The 12,983-nt window shown below is 38.7% G+C and overlaps 1 long non-coding RNA gene across 2 annotated transcripts; it reads left to right on the forward strand.

Annotated features, from left to right (window-relative positions):
* Positions 1-1,775: 1,775 nt before the first annotated feature.
* Positions 1,776-12,498, forward strand: LOC141385739 (uncharacterized). 2 transcript variants are annotated; one of them, XR_012406655.1, is made up of 7 exons: positions 1,776-2,304; positions 2,569-2,700; positions 2,785-2,879; positions 9,438-9,772; positions 9,850-10,033; positions 11,247-11,371; positions 11,552-12,498. It is a non-coding gene; the product is annotated as an uncharacterized lncRNA (long non-coding RNA). The 2 variants fall into 2 exon arrangements; XR_012406657.1 differs by lacking the exons at positions 1,776-2,304; positions 2,569-2,700; positions 2,785-2,879; positions 9,438-9,772; positions 9,850-10,033 and adding an exon at positions 10,343-10,779.
* Positions 12,499-12,983: the final 485 nt, after the last annotated feature.

Below are 12,983 nucleotides of genomic sequence, written 5' to 3' on the forward strand. Positions count from 1 at the left end.
TATATATATATATATATATATATATATATATATATATATATATATATATATATACATACACATACACACACACACACACATTTATGGTTAGGGTTATAAGGATTATTTTTTATCCCCCTTTTATGTTGGCAAAAACATAAGTTTTCTTCAGATATTTCTTTCAAAACAGAATATTCTGTACCGCAAAAAAGCCTTCTCCTCACTTGTGATAATGACAATGAAAGCCAAGCTTTTGGCCTATGCTGTACCAAAAAAAAAAAAAAATCACCCAGGTGATGACAATTAAATATTACGATTATAACATTGTGTTAGTGGCCAGTGGGGTGGAACAACGTCATTGGTCAGAATTAACCAAGTGATGAAGACGGCCTAATATTGTATTGAATACGATTTTCTTCCTGTAAACTGTATATATAACTATATAACTATAACTATATATATATATATATATATATATATATATATATATATATATATATATATATATATATATATATATATAATGCTGCAAATTACTGTAAATTGACTGTACTCTATATTAACTGCAAAACTGATAAGACTGATTAAATAATAGACAAATTAACTAAATGTATGTGCTATTGTTTCATTAGTATTTTAATTTAATATTTTTCTTCATATGATATTTATTATAATGTAATTTTGTTCAGATTATAATATATACTATAAATACTAACTACACTATAGTGATCTTTATCAAGCCAACATCAAAGTTCATCAACGAACTTTAGGTTCTAGTTAGGCTGGCTTGTCAAAGCCAACCTACTGTTATGCTATTTAAACTTATTATTAGGCTGGCTTGAGAAACAAGCCAGACTACTGAAATCCTATTTAAACTTATTATTTTTTTTATTAGGCTGGCTTGAGAAACAAGCCAGACTACTGAAATCCTATTTAAACTTATTATTTTTTTTATTATTCTTCTTCTTCTGAGACTAAAATTCAAAATCTATCTCCTCCTAGAGCTTTCGAGCTATGACCACCAAACTCACACCAGACCTCCAAACTATTCAGACTCGGTATGCCATATCTTTTCCGACTGATCCGACTTTCGATTTTCCGAAAAACTTCCCGGGACTGTCGGAAAAATCCCATAGACTTAACATTGGACCAAACTTTGTGACCTCATAACTCTGCATCAGACTGTCGCACAGACTTCTAACTGGGATCATTTAACTCATACTACCAAACTGCCAATAACTGAGGAGCTTTTAACTTTCTGGCCACACCCTAGCAATCACTTTTGGACCCTAGAAACTGTCCCATAGACTTCCATTCAAAAGACTCTCATTGACTTAACATGGGATCAAACTTTGTTAGCTCATAACTCTGCATCAGACTGTTATACAGACTAATGGCTGAGCTCATTTAACTTAAACTACCAAACTGCCAATAACTGATGAGCTTTTAACTTTCTAGCCACACCCTAGCTACCAGATACTGCACCCTAGCAACAACTGTCCCATAGACTTTTATTGCAAAAGACTATCATTGACTTAACAATAGATCTTAACTTAAACAATTATAAATATTTGATAGTGTTTCTGACCTGTCTAGCTAACTTTGTTAATGCTAAATATAAACAGTTTCTTTTTTTTTTTAGAAAAAACGTCCAGTGTTTTTCATTTACATCGAGTCAAACGCCTTTTGCATGTTAAGATGCTGGTCCAGGTTAAGCACGGCAAACAACAGAAGTACGTGAAGCTGGATTGTGTTGATAGGCAGGTTGATTTCATGGAATTTTATCTAAAAGGTTTGCTTTATTTCACAATATTAAAATAATTTTAAGTATTATGATCGGAATATTAATAAAAATGTTCTAGTTTATCTTTCTGACTTCTTTAAATTTTTGTCTGTTGTGTATGGGATAAATTGAAATACATTAACCTAAAATAAGTCTGCTTGAATAAAAATGTTAAATTAAAAAGAATATAAATCTTTACATCCTTTACAGTCATTGAGAGATTTTGCTTGCCATCCGATGCAAAATGTATATACAAGGATGCAACAGGGACTGAAGTTGATGAAGAAATATTTAGTGACCTCATTGGTCAAAGCAATGTAATACTGACAGTTTCTGCAAATGATGGTGAGTTTTGTTAATTTTTGTAGTTTATAAAATATTTGTAAGTGTTAACATTTACTGTTTCTTTAGAATTTTCAGATTCCTTTTCCTATGAGATTTCTGACTCAAGCAATGGCTCAAGTGCATCAACTGTAATTTTAGATGAGGTCCCTATCAAGAGACAAAGAACTGAAGAGACAGCTGCACTATCTGCGAAATAGGTTAGAACAAAGCAAAGAATTATGTGACAACTCAACCTGGTGTTATTTCAAATTCAGAAGACTTTAATACAACTTATTTAAATGTAGATTTTTGTAATAAAATCTGACAACTTTTTAGATTTCACCATTAAACTTTTTTTTTAATTTTTAGATTTAATAAAAAAAGTACAGTTTCTTTCTCAATAATGAAAGTGAAGAATGACAATTTTATTTGTTTAAGTTGTTGTTTATTTGTTAAATTAGTTTCTTTCATTTTTTAATTAGTTGATTGAAGATGTGCTGAAGATCTGGTGGTGATGCAGTACTACAGGAGTATCAAGAAACAGAAACCCTGACCGATGCCACACAAAGACAAATGATTAACATACTGGTGGCTCATATGATCAAAAAACATGGGTAATTTTAGAAAATTCATTTTCTTTTTCTTAACTGAATGGCCATTGCATTAAGTTTGATTACTAATTCAAAATCTTCTCTTAGGCAACTTCCTAGAAAAAGCGATTAGAGAACAGTATGCTCTTGGCATAGTGAAGCAGTTTCCAGCCCTCCGAGATCCATATTCCAAGAAGGGCTATGTATGTTTTTTAATTTATCTTTTGCTAGTCACTTTAATGTCCAATGTTCAAGAGTTCACACTTAGCTGATGATTGATTATAAGCAAGTTTGGCATGCTGTCCCGGGAGAGAGCCCTGAGCTCGAAGGTTCTTGAGCCCTGGGCTCCCTCCCGTTTGGAGGAAGAGAGGGGAGCCTCGAGCTCAGGTAGATCTCGACAACTCCCCTTTTTATAATAGCTAAAGAGTAAGATTGAAGGCTATTAAAAGATATGCTGCATTATTAAATTACCTGTATTTAAATTTAGATTTAACGATTAACTTGTTGTACATGTTTTTGGAATGTGGGAGGAAACCGGAGAACCCGGGGAAAACCCACGCAAGCACGGGAAGAACATGCAAACTACACACAGAAACGACCCCCGGCCTGTTAAGGAACTAGAACCGGTGACGTTCTTGCTGTGAGGCGACAGTGCTAGTCACTGAGCCACCGTGCTGCCCTATCGAGGGAAGGTGAAAAGGTAGGGGTGGAAGGGGGGATTCTTCAAATCGAAGATGACTGTAGTGAGAAAACCCTGGCTCTTTATAGTGGTTAGGAATGGCCTGATTGGTGGATCAAGCATGCTAATGCAGAACCAGCTGTGTTCAATCATAATCACGTGCTCCTCTCGAAATTAGTTTATGAATAAACTTCACTTCAAGAGTTCACACTTAGCTGATGATTGATTATAAGCAAGTTTGGCATGCTGTCCCGGGAGAGAGCCCTGAGCTCGAAGGTTCTTGAGCCCTGGGCTCCCTCCCGTTTGGAGGAAGAGAGGGGAGCCTCGAGCTCAGGTAGATCTCGACAACTCCCCAAAATGCTCCACTCGGGACAGCAGCCGCATATTTGAAGAACCCCCCAAAAAGCACAGGAGACTAATGCCATATCCGGCTGCTGAAAAGTGATACAGAAATAGCTTGGAGGAGCAACAGAGACTGGTGTGGGTGTAAAAATTAACTGAAAGTGCTTATGTATGACTATGTGTGCTCCCGGGTCCTGTTAATTGTAAGGACCAGCGGGAGAGTGAGTGGGGTAAGTGAAGTGTAAAGGTTTAAAACATATGTGGTGAGTTTCGTAAAGGTTTAGTATAGTAGTGATGGAAAATGAAGCTGTAAGGTTCTGCGGAGCTGTAGCTGCAGATGAGAAGCGGTTAACTGATTAACCGCTTTGGCAGTCCAATGGGGGGGGGTGTCAGTAGTGGTATGGATAAATGGTAGTGTGCGTGAGCTCCGGTGGAGCGACACTGCTGCAGCAGTGGTGCAGGGGGGGATGAAGCTCGGCTGAGCGTCTCTGCGACTGCAGAGGTGCGGTGGTAGTCAGTACTAAGGGGAAGAATACGCTTCTGCAGCAGCGTTTTAACTGCTTTAGCAGTGCTGGGACTGACAGAAGTGGTATAAGTGTAATGGAAGTGTGCATGAGCTCCAGCAGAGCGTCACTGCTGCAGCAGTGGTGCAGGGGATGTAAATGAAGCTCGGCTGAGCGTCTCTGCTGCTGCGGAGGTGCAATGGAAGTCAGTATTTGCAAGGGAAATACGCCTCCGCAGGGACGTTTAACTGCTTTAGCAGTGCTGGAGAGTGTATCAGTATTGGGTTGCTAAATGAAAGTGTATATGCGCTCGCTGAGCGTCACTGCTGCGGCAGTGATGTGGAGGGGAGTGATGCTCGGCTGAGCGTCTCTGCGACTGCAGAGGTGCGGTGGTAGTCAGTACTAAGGGGAAGAATACGCTTCTGCAGCAGCGTTTTAACTGCTTTAGCAGTGCTGGGACTGACAGAAGTGGTATAAGTGTAATGGAAGTGTGCATGAGCTCCAGCAGAGCGTCACTGCTGCAGCAGTGGTGCAGGGGATGTAAATGATGCTCGGCTGAGCGTCTCTGCTGCTGCAGAGGTGCAATGGAAGTCAGTATCTGGAAGGTAAATACGCCTCCGCAGAGACGTTTAACTGCTTTAGCAGTGCTGGAGAGTGTATCAATAGTGGATTGCTAAGTGGAAGTGTATATGCGCTTGCTAAGCGTCACTGCTGCGGCAGTGATGTAGAGGGGAGTGATGCTCGGCTGAGCGTCTCTGCGGCTGCAGAGGTGCGGTGGAAGTCGGTATCTAAAGGGAAGTGCACTTTGGAGAGCTGATTAACAGCTGTGTAGCAGATAGGAATCAGGCACAGTAGAGCGACTCTGTGGCTGCAGGGGTGCATAGGTATTCAGAGTCTGGTGCATTATATGTGTGAAAGCAATACATGTTCCCGCTAAGCCTTTACAGCTGTATTATAGCGGGGAGTGTGGTGATGGAAAATAAATTGATACTACAATGCAATGTAATTAAGTGGAGCTGCTGTAAAGGTGTGATGGTGGTCAGTATGTAAGCAATACGAGTTTCCGCTAAGCCTTTATGGCTGTATTGTTGCGGGGGAGTGTGATAATGGTTAAATTTTTTGAAAAGTGTACATGTGAGCTCTTAAAGAGCTTCACTGCTGTGGCAGTGGGAGCTTGGGGCTACCCCTGTGGGAGTCCGAGCTGCGGAGAATGAGTGCAAGTGAAATTGAAAAATTATGAAGAGGAAGAGAAGGGAAGTTTAATAAAATAAAAAGGAAAGTTTAGTAAAAATGAGTCCTATGCAACTAAGACAGAAAGTAGGAAGAACAGACAGAGTCGTGCTGCTTGGAAACTAGGTTGAAGTCTGCAACAGAGAATCAGCTGGGCTTCTCTGAGGAAATATTGGCTGAGGCAAATTGAGGATTTAAAGGTGTTAGAGGACCAATGACAGAGTTTATATCTGTTGTTGGAAGACTGTTCAGGCAGGGCGTCACTGCTGCAGCATTGGTGCAGGGGAAAAATAATCTCAGCAGAGCTTCTCTGCAGTTACAGAAGTGCAATAAAATCAGTGGTGCATAGAATTAAGGCTAAACAGCCGTCTCTGCAGTTGCAGCTCAGGCAAAGCTTAACTGTTGCAGCAGTGGTGCAGAGGGAGAATAAGGCTCGGCAAAGCGTCTCTGCAGTAGCAGAGGTGCAGTGGTACTCAGTATTAGAGCCTCACACGGAAATACTAAGTACTATTAGCAGTGATATTTAGAGATGAAAGTGAAAAAGGGGCTCAGCTAGAGCGTCACTGCAGTTGCAGTGATGTTAATGGGGTGTATAGTTAAGTGGAGCACCTAAACAGTCGATATTAGTAAGTTTTGAGTGCTCCCGCAAGGACGTTAAATACTGCCTTTAGTGACATGTAAAGATGAAAGTGAATAAGACATATGCTAGAGGGTCACTGCGGTAGCAGTGGTGCTTTGGGTGTGCAGCTCTGCGGAGCATTTCTGCGGCTGCAGTGGTGTAGTGGGCCAGTATGGAGGCAACTTGTGCTCCAGCAGAAGCATTTACTGCTGTATTAGTGCGGGGAGTGCAACGATAGTGCTATTTAGAAAATTCGTAAGTGTCTGCAAGCTCATTTAGAACGTTCCTGTTGCAGCAACTGAAACTCAAGAAAACCCCTGAATTGGTCGAAGCTGTGGTGAATGAAAGTGAATAGAAGTATAGGATAGTTTAAATTTGGAGAGAAAAAAAGTTAAAGCTAGAAAAACGGGGAAGGGTAGTGAAGGAGCTCCTATGTAAAATAGGAAGGGAAATAGGAAGGAAATGACAGAGTCATACTTCATACCCAATAATGCATGATGGTGGAAGTTGGTTGGAGAGGATCGTCTGGGCTTCTCCGAGGTGGTATTGCTTTTCTCTGGTGTAAAAATGCTAAGAGGTTTAGAACCAGGGCCGGAGTGGGACACCTTTTCAGCTCTGGAGTTTCAAGCCTCAGACCAGCCCACCTCAGTTCACGACTGACTATATTAAAATAAGTAAATAAATATTTCCAAATCAGTTTCTAATGGCACTATCAGAAAACAGCTGCTTTAGAACCTCAAATGTTCTACAACCCTAACAGTATTATATATCTTATCAATAAAAATGAAAACACTAAATTACTCTAGCAAGGATCGAACCTGGGTCCGCAGCATCTTAACCTAACGTGCTAACCACTCGACCACAACAACAACAAAAGAGAAAAGTTGCGGTAAAATAATGAATAAAAAGGCTGTGGTCAAGTAAATAAAAAAAAAAAAAAAAAAAAAAAAAAAAAAAAAAAAAAAAAAAAAAAAAAGTGTCACTGCTGAGAGCAACAGATTCTGGAGCTAGGGACACTGGCCCTCGCGGCCAAAAAAAATGGACCGGCCCACCGGGAATTCTCCCGGTCCTCCCGATTAGCCAATCCGGGCCTGTTTAGAACGGGTGTGTGGGGGAACGGATATCATCCTGCATCCCTTCATCCTGCGAAGATAGATCAGATATGGTTAGGTGTATTGTTGGATTGAAATGTCATACTTAGTTCAGAAGACTTAAATTAAAAAGGCTAGTGTGAATATGGCATCGAGGGTGTGGGCTAGGTGAGTGGAAAAGTGTCATTTGCAAAGAGTGTAAATGTATTTAGAAATGGATGTGGAGTGTAATAGGTTGGATGAGGGTCAGATTCTGCAACCAGCTGACATGATCTCTGAAATGAGAAAAACAAGAGAGAATCAGAAATGACATTACAACATGATACATGTATGGCAAACACAATAAATTATTTTAGCTGATAACCATGCGGGGCGTCTTAATAAGAGCATGGGCAACTAAGTGTGGAAGTGCCTTTGTTAATGCATGGTACGAAGCCTTATTGTCGCAACGAGCAAGATAGTAGAGGTAGGCATTTGTCCCTCCTAAGGATGGCATATTAAATGGGAAATCTGCTCGTCTAGTAGTCCTGATGTACCTCTTGAAGACAGGGTAGGTGGAATTATAGTGGAGTTTAAACCCCTTGGTTTGTATCTAACGCAGAGTCAATTGATGAAACATCAGACATGTCAGAAATGTCCTCCTCTCATTCGTGGAAGTCAAAGCGGGAAGTTTGTTTCTTTGCTGTTTTCACATCTAACCAACTTGCCATTATAAGCTTCTGGCTTATAAGTGTATGGACATGAGTCACTGGGGCATATTACGATTGGACTTCTATGCCTAATGCGTTGAATGTTTTTCAGTAGCAGAGTAAACTTTTTAGAAGTTAAACTGCTATCAGATGTGGCAGTTTTTTTTTTTTTTTTTTTTTTTTTTTCCCTTGATTTATACATTTAATTATTTATTTTCTTTATTATTTATTTATTAATTTATGTATTTATTTATTTATCATCTGCCAACATCAAACCCTGAACTTAAAATTAATGTCACCATTTAGTAGTAATTGTGTAAATGTAATGATAATCATTCATGAGCTTGTCATGAGAGAGGGTGGGACCATCTCAAATTTTTGAGAGTTCATTGGAAGGTGACGCTTCTCCTTTCAGCTATTGGCTTGAAGGAGTGTCAATCAAAGTTGCAGAAAAAGGCTGGCGGTCATTTTGTTTGCCAGAGAACTAGTGTTATGATTGGAGACGCTACTCTATTGAATGCACCACAGCGACTAGTTTGGAGGATTAACATGGATGTTTATCAATGTATGCATAAGTTGTGGACTGATGTTTTAAGGATTGGATTGTCTAGAACCTTGATTGAGAGGTGAGTCATTCTATTCACGCTAGAATCATCATTTAAAGATGGATGTTTAATCTTAGTTGTAGTTTGTGAGGCTTCCCCTTAAAAAGTGTCATGTATGTTACCGCTGGTGCACCCCTAGAAGAGAGTTCAGCTTGGATCGCAAGCATCAAGAGTTTAGGCAAAGTTCATGGATGGTGATCGAGTTTTTACTGTGATCTTGTTGGAGAATTGGGTTGAAGACACAGAGATTGCATTGTGTGAGGCAATTTGAAGTAGAAGGTTGAGAAGTTGTAGTTGGATAAGTTGATGTAGCTGGAGAAGTTGTTGTTGTTGGAGAAGTTGTTGATGTAGCTGGAGAAGTTGATGTTGTTGTTGGAGAAGTTGATGTAGCTGGAGAAGTTGTTGTTGTTGGAGAAGTTGATGTAGCTGGAGAAGTTGTTGTTGTTGGAGAAGTTGATGTAGCTGGAGAAGTTGAAGTAGATGTAGCTGGAGAAGTTGAAGTAGATGTAGCTGGAGAAGTTGATGTAGCTGGAGAAGTTGTTGTTGTTGTTGGAGAAGTTGATGTAGCTGGAGAAGTTGATGTAGCTGGAGAAGTTGTTGTTGGAGAAGTTGTTGTTGTTGTTGGAGAAGTTGATGTAGCTGTAGAAGTTGAAGTAGCAGTAGCAGTAGCAGTAGCAGTAGCAGTAGCAGTAGCAGTAGCAGTAGCAGTAGCAGTAGCAGTAGCAGTAGCAGTAGCAGCTGATGCAGAGCAGTGTATTCTTCAAATCGAAGATGACTGTAGTGAGAAAACCCTGGCTCTTTATAGTGGTTAGGAATGGCCTGATTGGTGGATCAAGCATGCTAATGCAGAACCAGCTGTGTTCAATCATAATCACGTGCTCCTCTCGAAATTAGTTTATGAATAAACTTCACTTATGACACATGCTATTTCTGTGACATTTAAATGAGACTTTTTTAATTTTGCCTTGAACATGGCAAATAACTAAAGAATGTTTTATTTCAGGAGCACTTCTATGATGCTGCAAGCAACACTGGATACATCGCCTGGCGTTTGAAAACATTTCACTGGAAGATTCGTCCAGGATCTGTGCCATCAGATGACCCTCCTGTGGTTTCACAAGGAGGCCCAAAATGCCAAAGGGCTACTAATATTGAAGGGCAGCTTGATGGAGATGCTTGCAAAGAGGCCATGTTTTGCCTAACCATACAACAGATAGGTCCCTAATTTTCGAGAAGATGAGAGAGACATTTCAACATCGTCAGAATTTTGTTAAAGATCCAAGCTCTAGTGTTCATTTCCTCTCCACCTTTCCAAGATTTCTAGATACAAAAGGACTGGTAAGTTTGAAATATTACATTTTCAATGACCTTCAACTTAGAATTGTTGTTCATAGATTAATATCTTCTTTATTTAGGTGGATCAGGATTTTACTTTCCTTTTTAAAGAAGATACATCTTCCAGGCTGCTTCAAAAGTGGGACATATTATTCAGGCCAAATGTCATAAAAGAGGCCAAGCAATCTACTTCAGCAGCAGAGTTGAGCCAGTTGTTTCTCTCAGCAACAAGTCCACAAGGAAACGATTTTGATGAGCCATGAAGTAAGTTGTTTGATATACTTAGAGCATTTGCTAGATTTGCAGTTACAGTTCCTCTATATATTGTTTTGATGACTAAACTATTACAAAATGGTAAAACATTATGTAACCCTAATGTAAAAATCCCTATATGAATGAATGATGTTCTGACATGTGTATACATATTTATATCTGAACATAGTTATCTTTAATTGTGCCTTTAGGTCATTTTGTCAGTTAAAACCCAATATCAGAGAATCTGCCTGGAAACTAGAGTGTATTGGCAAATGAAAATCTCCTATTGGTTGAGACGTGAAACTGCATTTTTTTTTTCCTTCTCTCGAGTGATTATAATCTGCTATTGGTTGAGACGTGAAGCTGCGTTTTTTTTCCAAATCTCAAGTGATTAGAATCCGCTATTGGCTGAGATGTGAAGCTGCCTTTTTTTTTTCCTTCTCTCGAGTGATTAGATTAGAAAAAAACTTTTGTTTAGTGCCAATGCAGGGAAACTGAATTGGTTGCTCGTAAACTGCATTGTATTTACGTATACTGCAAATTGATATAAACTGAGAGAAAATATCACGATATTCACGAGCACTTGAGCCACTGGACTGAAGCTGTATTTCTTCACTTTTGAATTTGAATCTCAGCCAGGTTTTTAGATGCAATTGAATTCTTCTAGATGGAACATGGCAAGCCAGGTACCCTTGATCATTGGATCCATGAAGTCATTGATTGCTGCTTGATGTCTCACCAGACATCGCGGTGTGGTAGGATAATTCTTGTGAGCCCTTGAACGTATATTTTTCCTTAAATTCCAGATTTGGATTGGAACTAACTATTTTATTATTTTTTCCTTCTGATCCACTTGATTCTCTTTTTTTTTATTTTATTTTTTTTATTTAAAAGACTGGACTGATTTCCACGGAAGGAAATATTTTTTAAACAGGAAAGATTGAACTTAGAAAAAAAAAGAGACAAACACGTTAACTGATTTCGCACCACACTTTAATACTGTTTTGGGATATAAAATTGTTCGTTATTGTTACAAAAATATATTTCATGTGAAAAGGTAATTTGTGTGAATTTCATGATTTTTCATCATACTATAATTAATTTACCTTAAGCTGAGTATCTGAACCTAGTGTGTACTTACTTTTTCAGAGGAGGGTTACAATTACCTAAATGTTTTCTGGATGTTTTAAGTTAAATAACCCATGTGAATCTTTGCCTTCAGTCTATGATCTGGTAATGTCATCCCTTCTGTTGCTGATACATCTCCTTCCACCACCACTTGGGGGACTGAAGTCTCCAAAAATTGGTGCAAGTGATGCTGTTGAAAGACTTGTAATCTTTCATAAGGTAGCGCCATTATAATAAAGTGTTGTGGTTTTCTCAAACATGAATGAAATAAAGTCTTTATAGGCATGTTATTTTTCACAACCCAATGAGCCCTTGTATGACCAATCACTTATTATGTTGTTTACTCTGGCTACACATCATGTTTCTTTGTCTAATGTTAATTGTTCTTCTCTTCCTTAGTCATGCTGCAGTTTGGGTGAGCATCTGAGCAACAACCAGTGTCAGCATCCATACCTCCTTGCGGTTGGAAGTCAGAAAAGCAAGACTGACAACTTCTACATCGTCCTGGATAAACATCTCATCCCATGTCAGGCAAACCACTCCCTTGGACCATTTGATGAACTTTTCAAAGCACATTTTGTGTTTAATTTGTCTTATGATAGTGCACTTGTGAATTTTTACACATTCCTGCAGACAACTCTGTACAACGTTGATGTAGGGAAAACAAAGGAATCACCCAGAGTCAGAGACTTGAGAGCCAGATTAATTAATCAGACAGTGACCTTATCTTAATTGCAGAGCTTTAAGCTGTTGAGTAAATGCTGACCTGTTTTATTTGTCAGAAGCCACATCCCGGCAGTCAAAAGTTGATTTCACATTTAGGAGGTGAACATAACTGCTTTCCAGGATCTAAGTTCAAACTGATTTGTTCTCAGCAAGGTTGTAGGCATCAGTTTCAAACATATGCTGGTTTTCATAAGCACCTTAATAATGTTCATAGCAGTGATCAGCAGACTGATCAAATTGTTGCGCATTCTCCAAGTGACACGGTTGCAAGTTCATCTAAAGTAGATTCTATAAATGTTGAAACAAATTCCCAGCATCAGTCTCCTTGTTCTAGTGTTTCCCCTGAGAACAACGATTTAGATGTTGCTAAAAATTTTACTTAAGGATTGTGTGAGTCCATTGTAGCAAAATTGCAGTCAAGTGGGATTCCAAACAGTTTAGTGTCCTCAATTGTAGGAGATTTAGAAGAACTAACAGATGAGCTTCACTCACAAGCCAAAAATAACATCCTTTCAGCTTTACCTATTAATGACCCTTACAAATCTGTGATAAACGACTCTTTTAAAAAATTGGAAAATCCTTTTACAAATCTGAATACAGAATGGAAACAAAATAAATACTTTAAAGAAAATGTGGCGTTGTTGAACCTGTTGAAATAACACTTGGAATTAGATACGATAACAGATTGAATAAAAAAACTGGTACTTATGACCAAGTGCCAGTGAAGGATACTTTTTAGACACACTGAAATTCATGTGTAGAAATTGTGAAATTTGTGATCTCCTAACGAAAGAGTATAGATCAGAGTCTGACAGAGTCTTTACAGATTTTAGAGATGGAAGTTATTTTAAAACCTACCCTTTGTTTGCATCAAAAAACATCTATAAGATGTAAAAACGTTTTTAATTGGAGAGTGATCTGACAGAACAGCATTCTCATATGTACAGCCGTCTATATCAGAAATTAAAGAAGCTGAAATTACGAAATAGTCAATTCATGATGAAGTTTCAGAAAGTGATGAAAAACATGAAAATTCTTTTTTTGATGGATTCAGTGTTCTCCATGGGTCACATAAATTTAAATCTTTCATAAATTGCTTTTTTTC

The sequence above is a fragment of the Danio rerio genome, chromosome 1, assembly GCF_049306965.1.
Source record: "Danio rerio strain Tuebingen ecotype United States chromosome 1, GRCz12tu, whole genome shotgun sequence".
NCBI classification, from domain to species: Eukaryota; Metazoa; Chordata; class Actinopteri; order Cypriniformes; family Danionidae; genus Danio; species Danio rerio.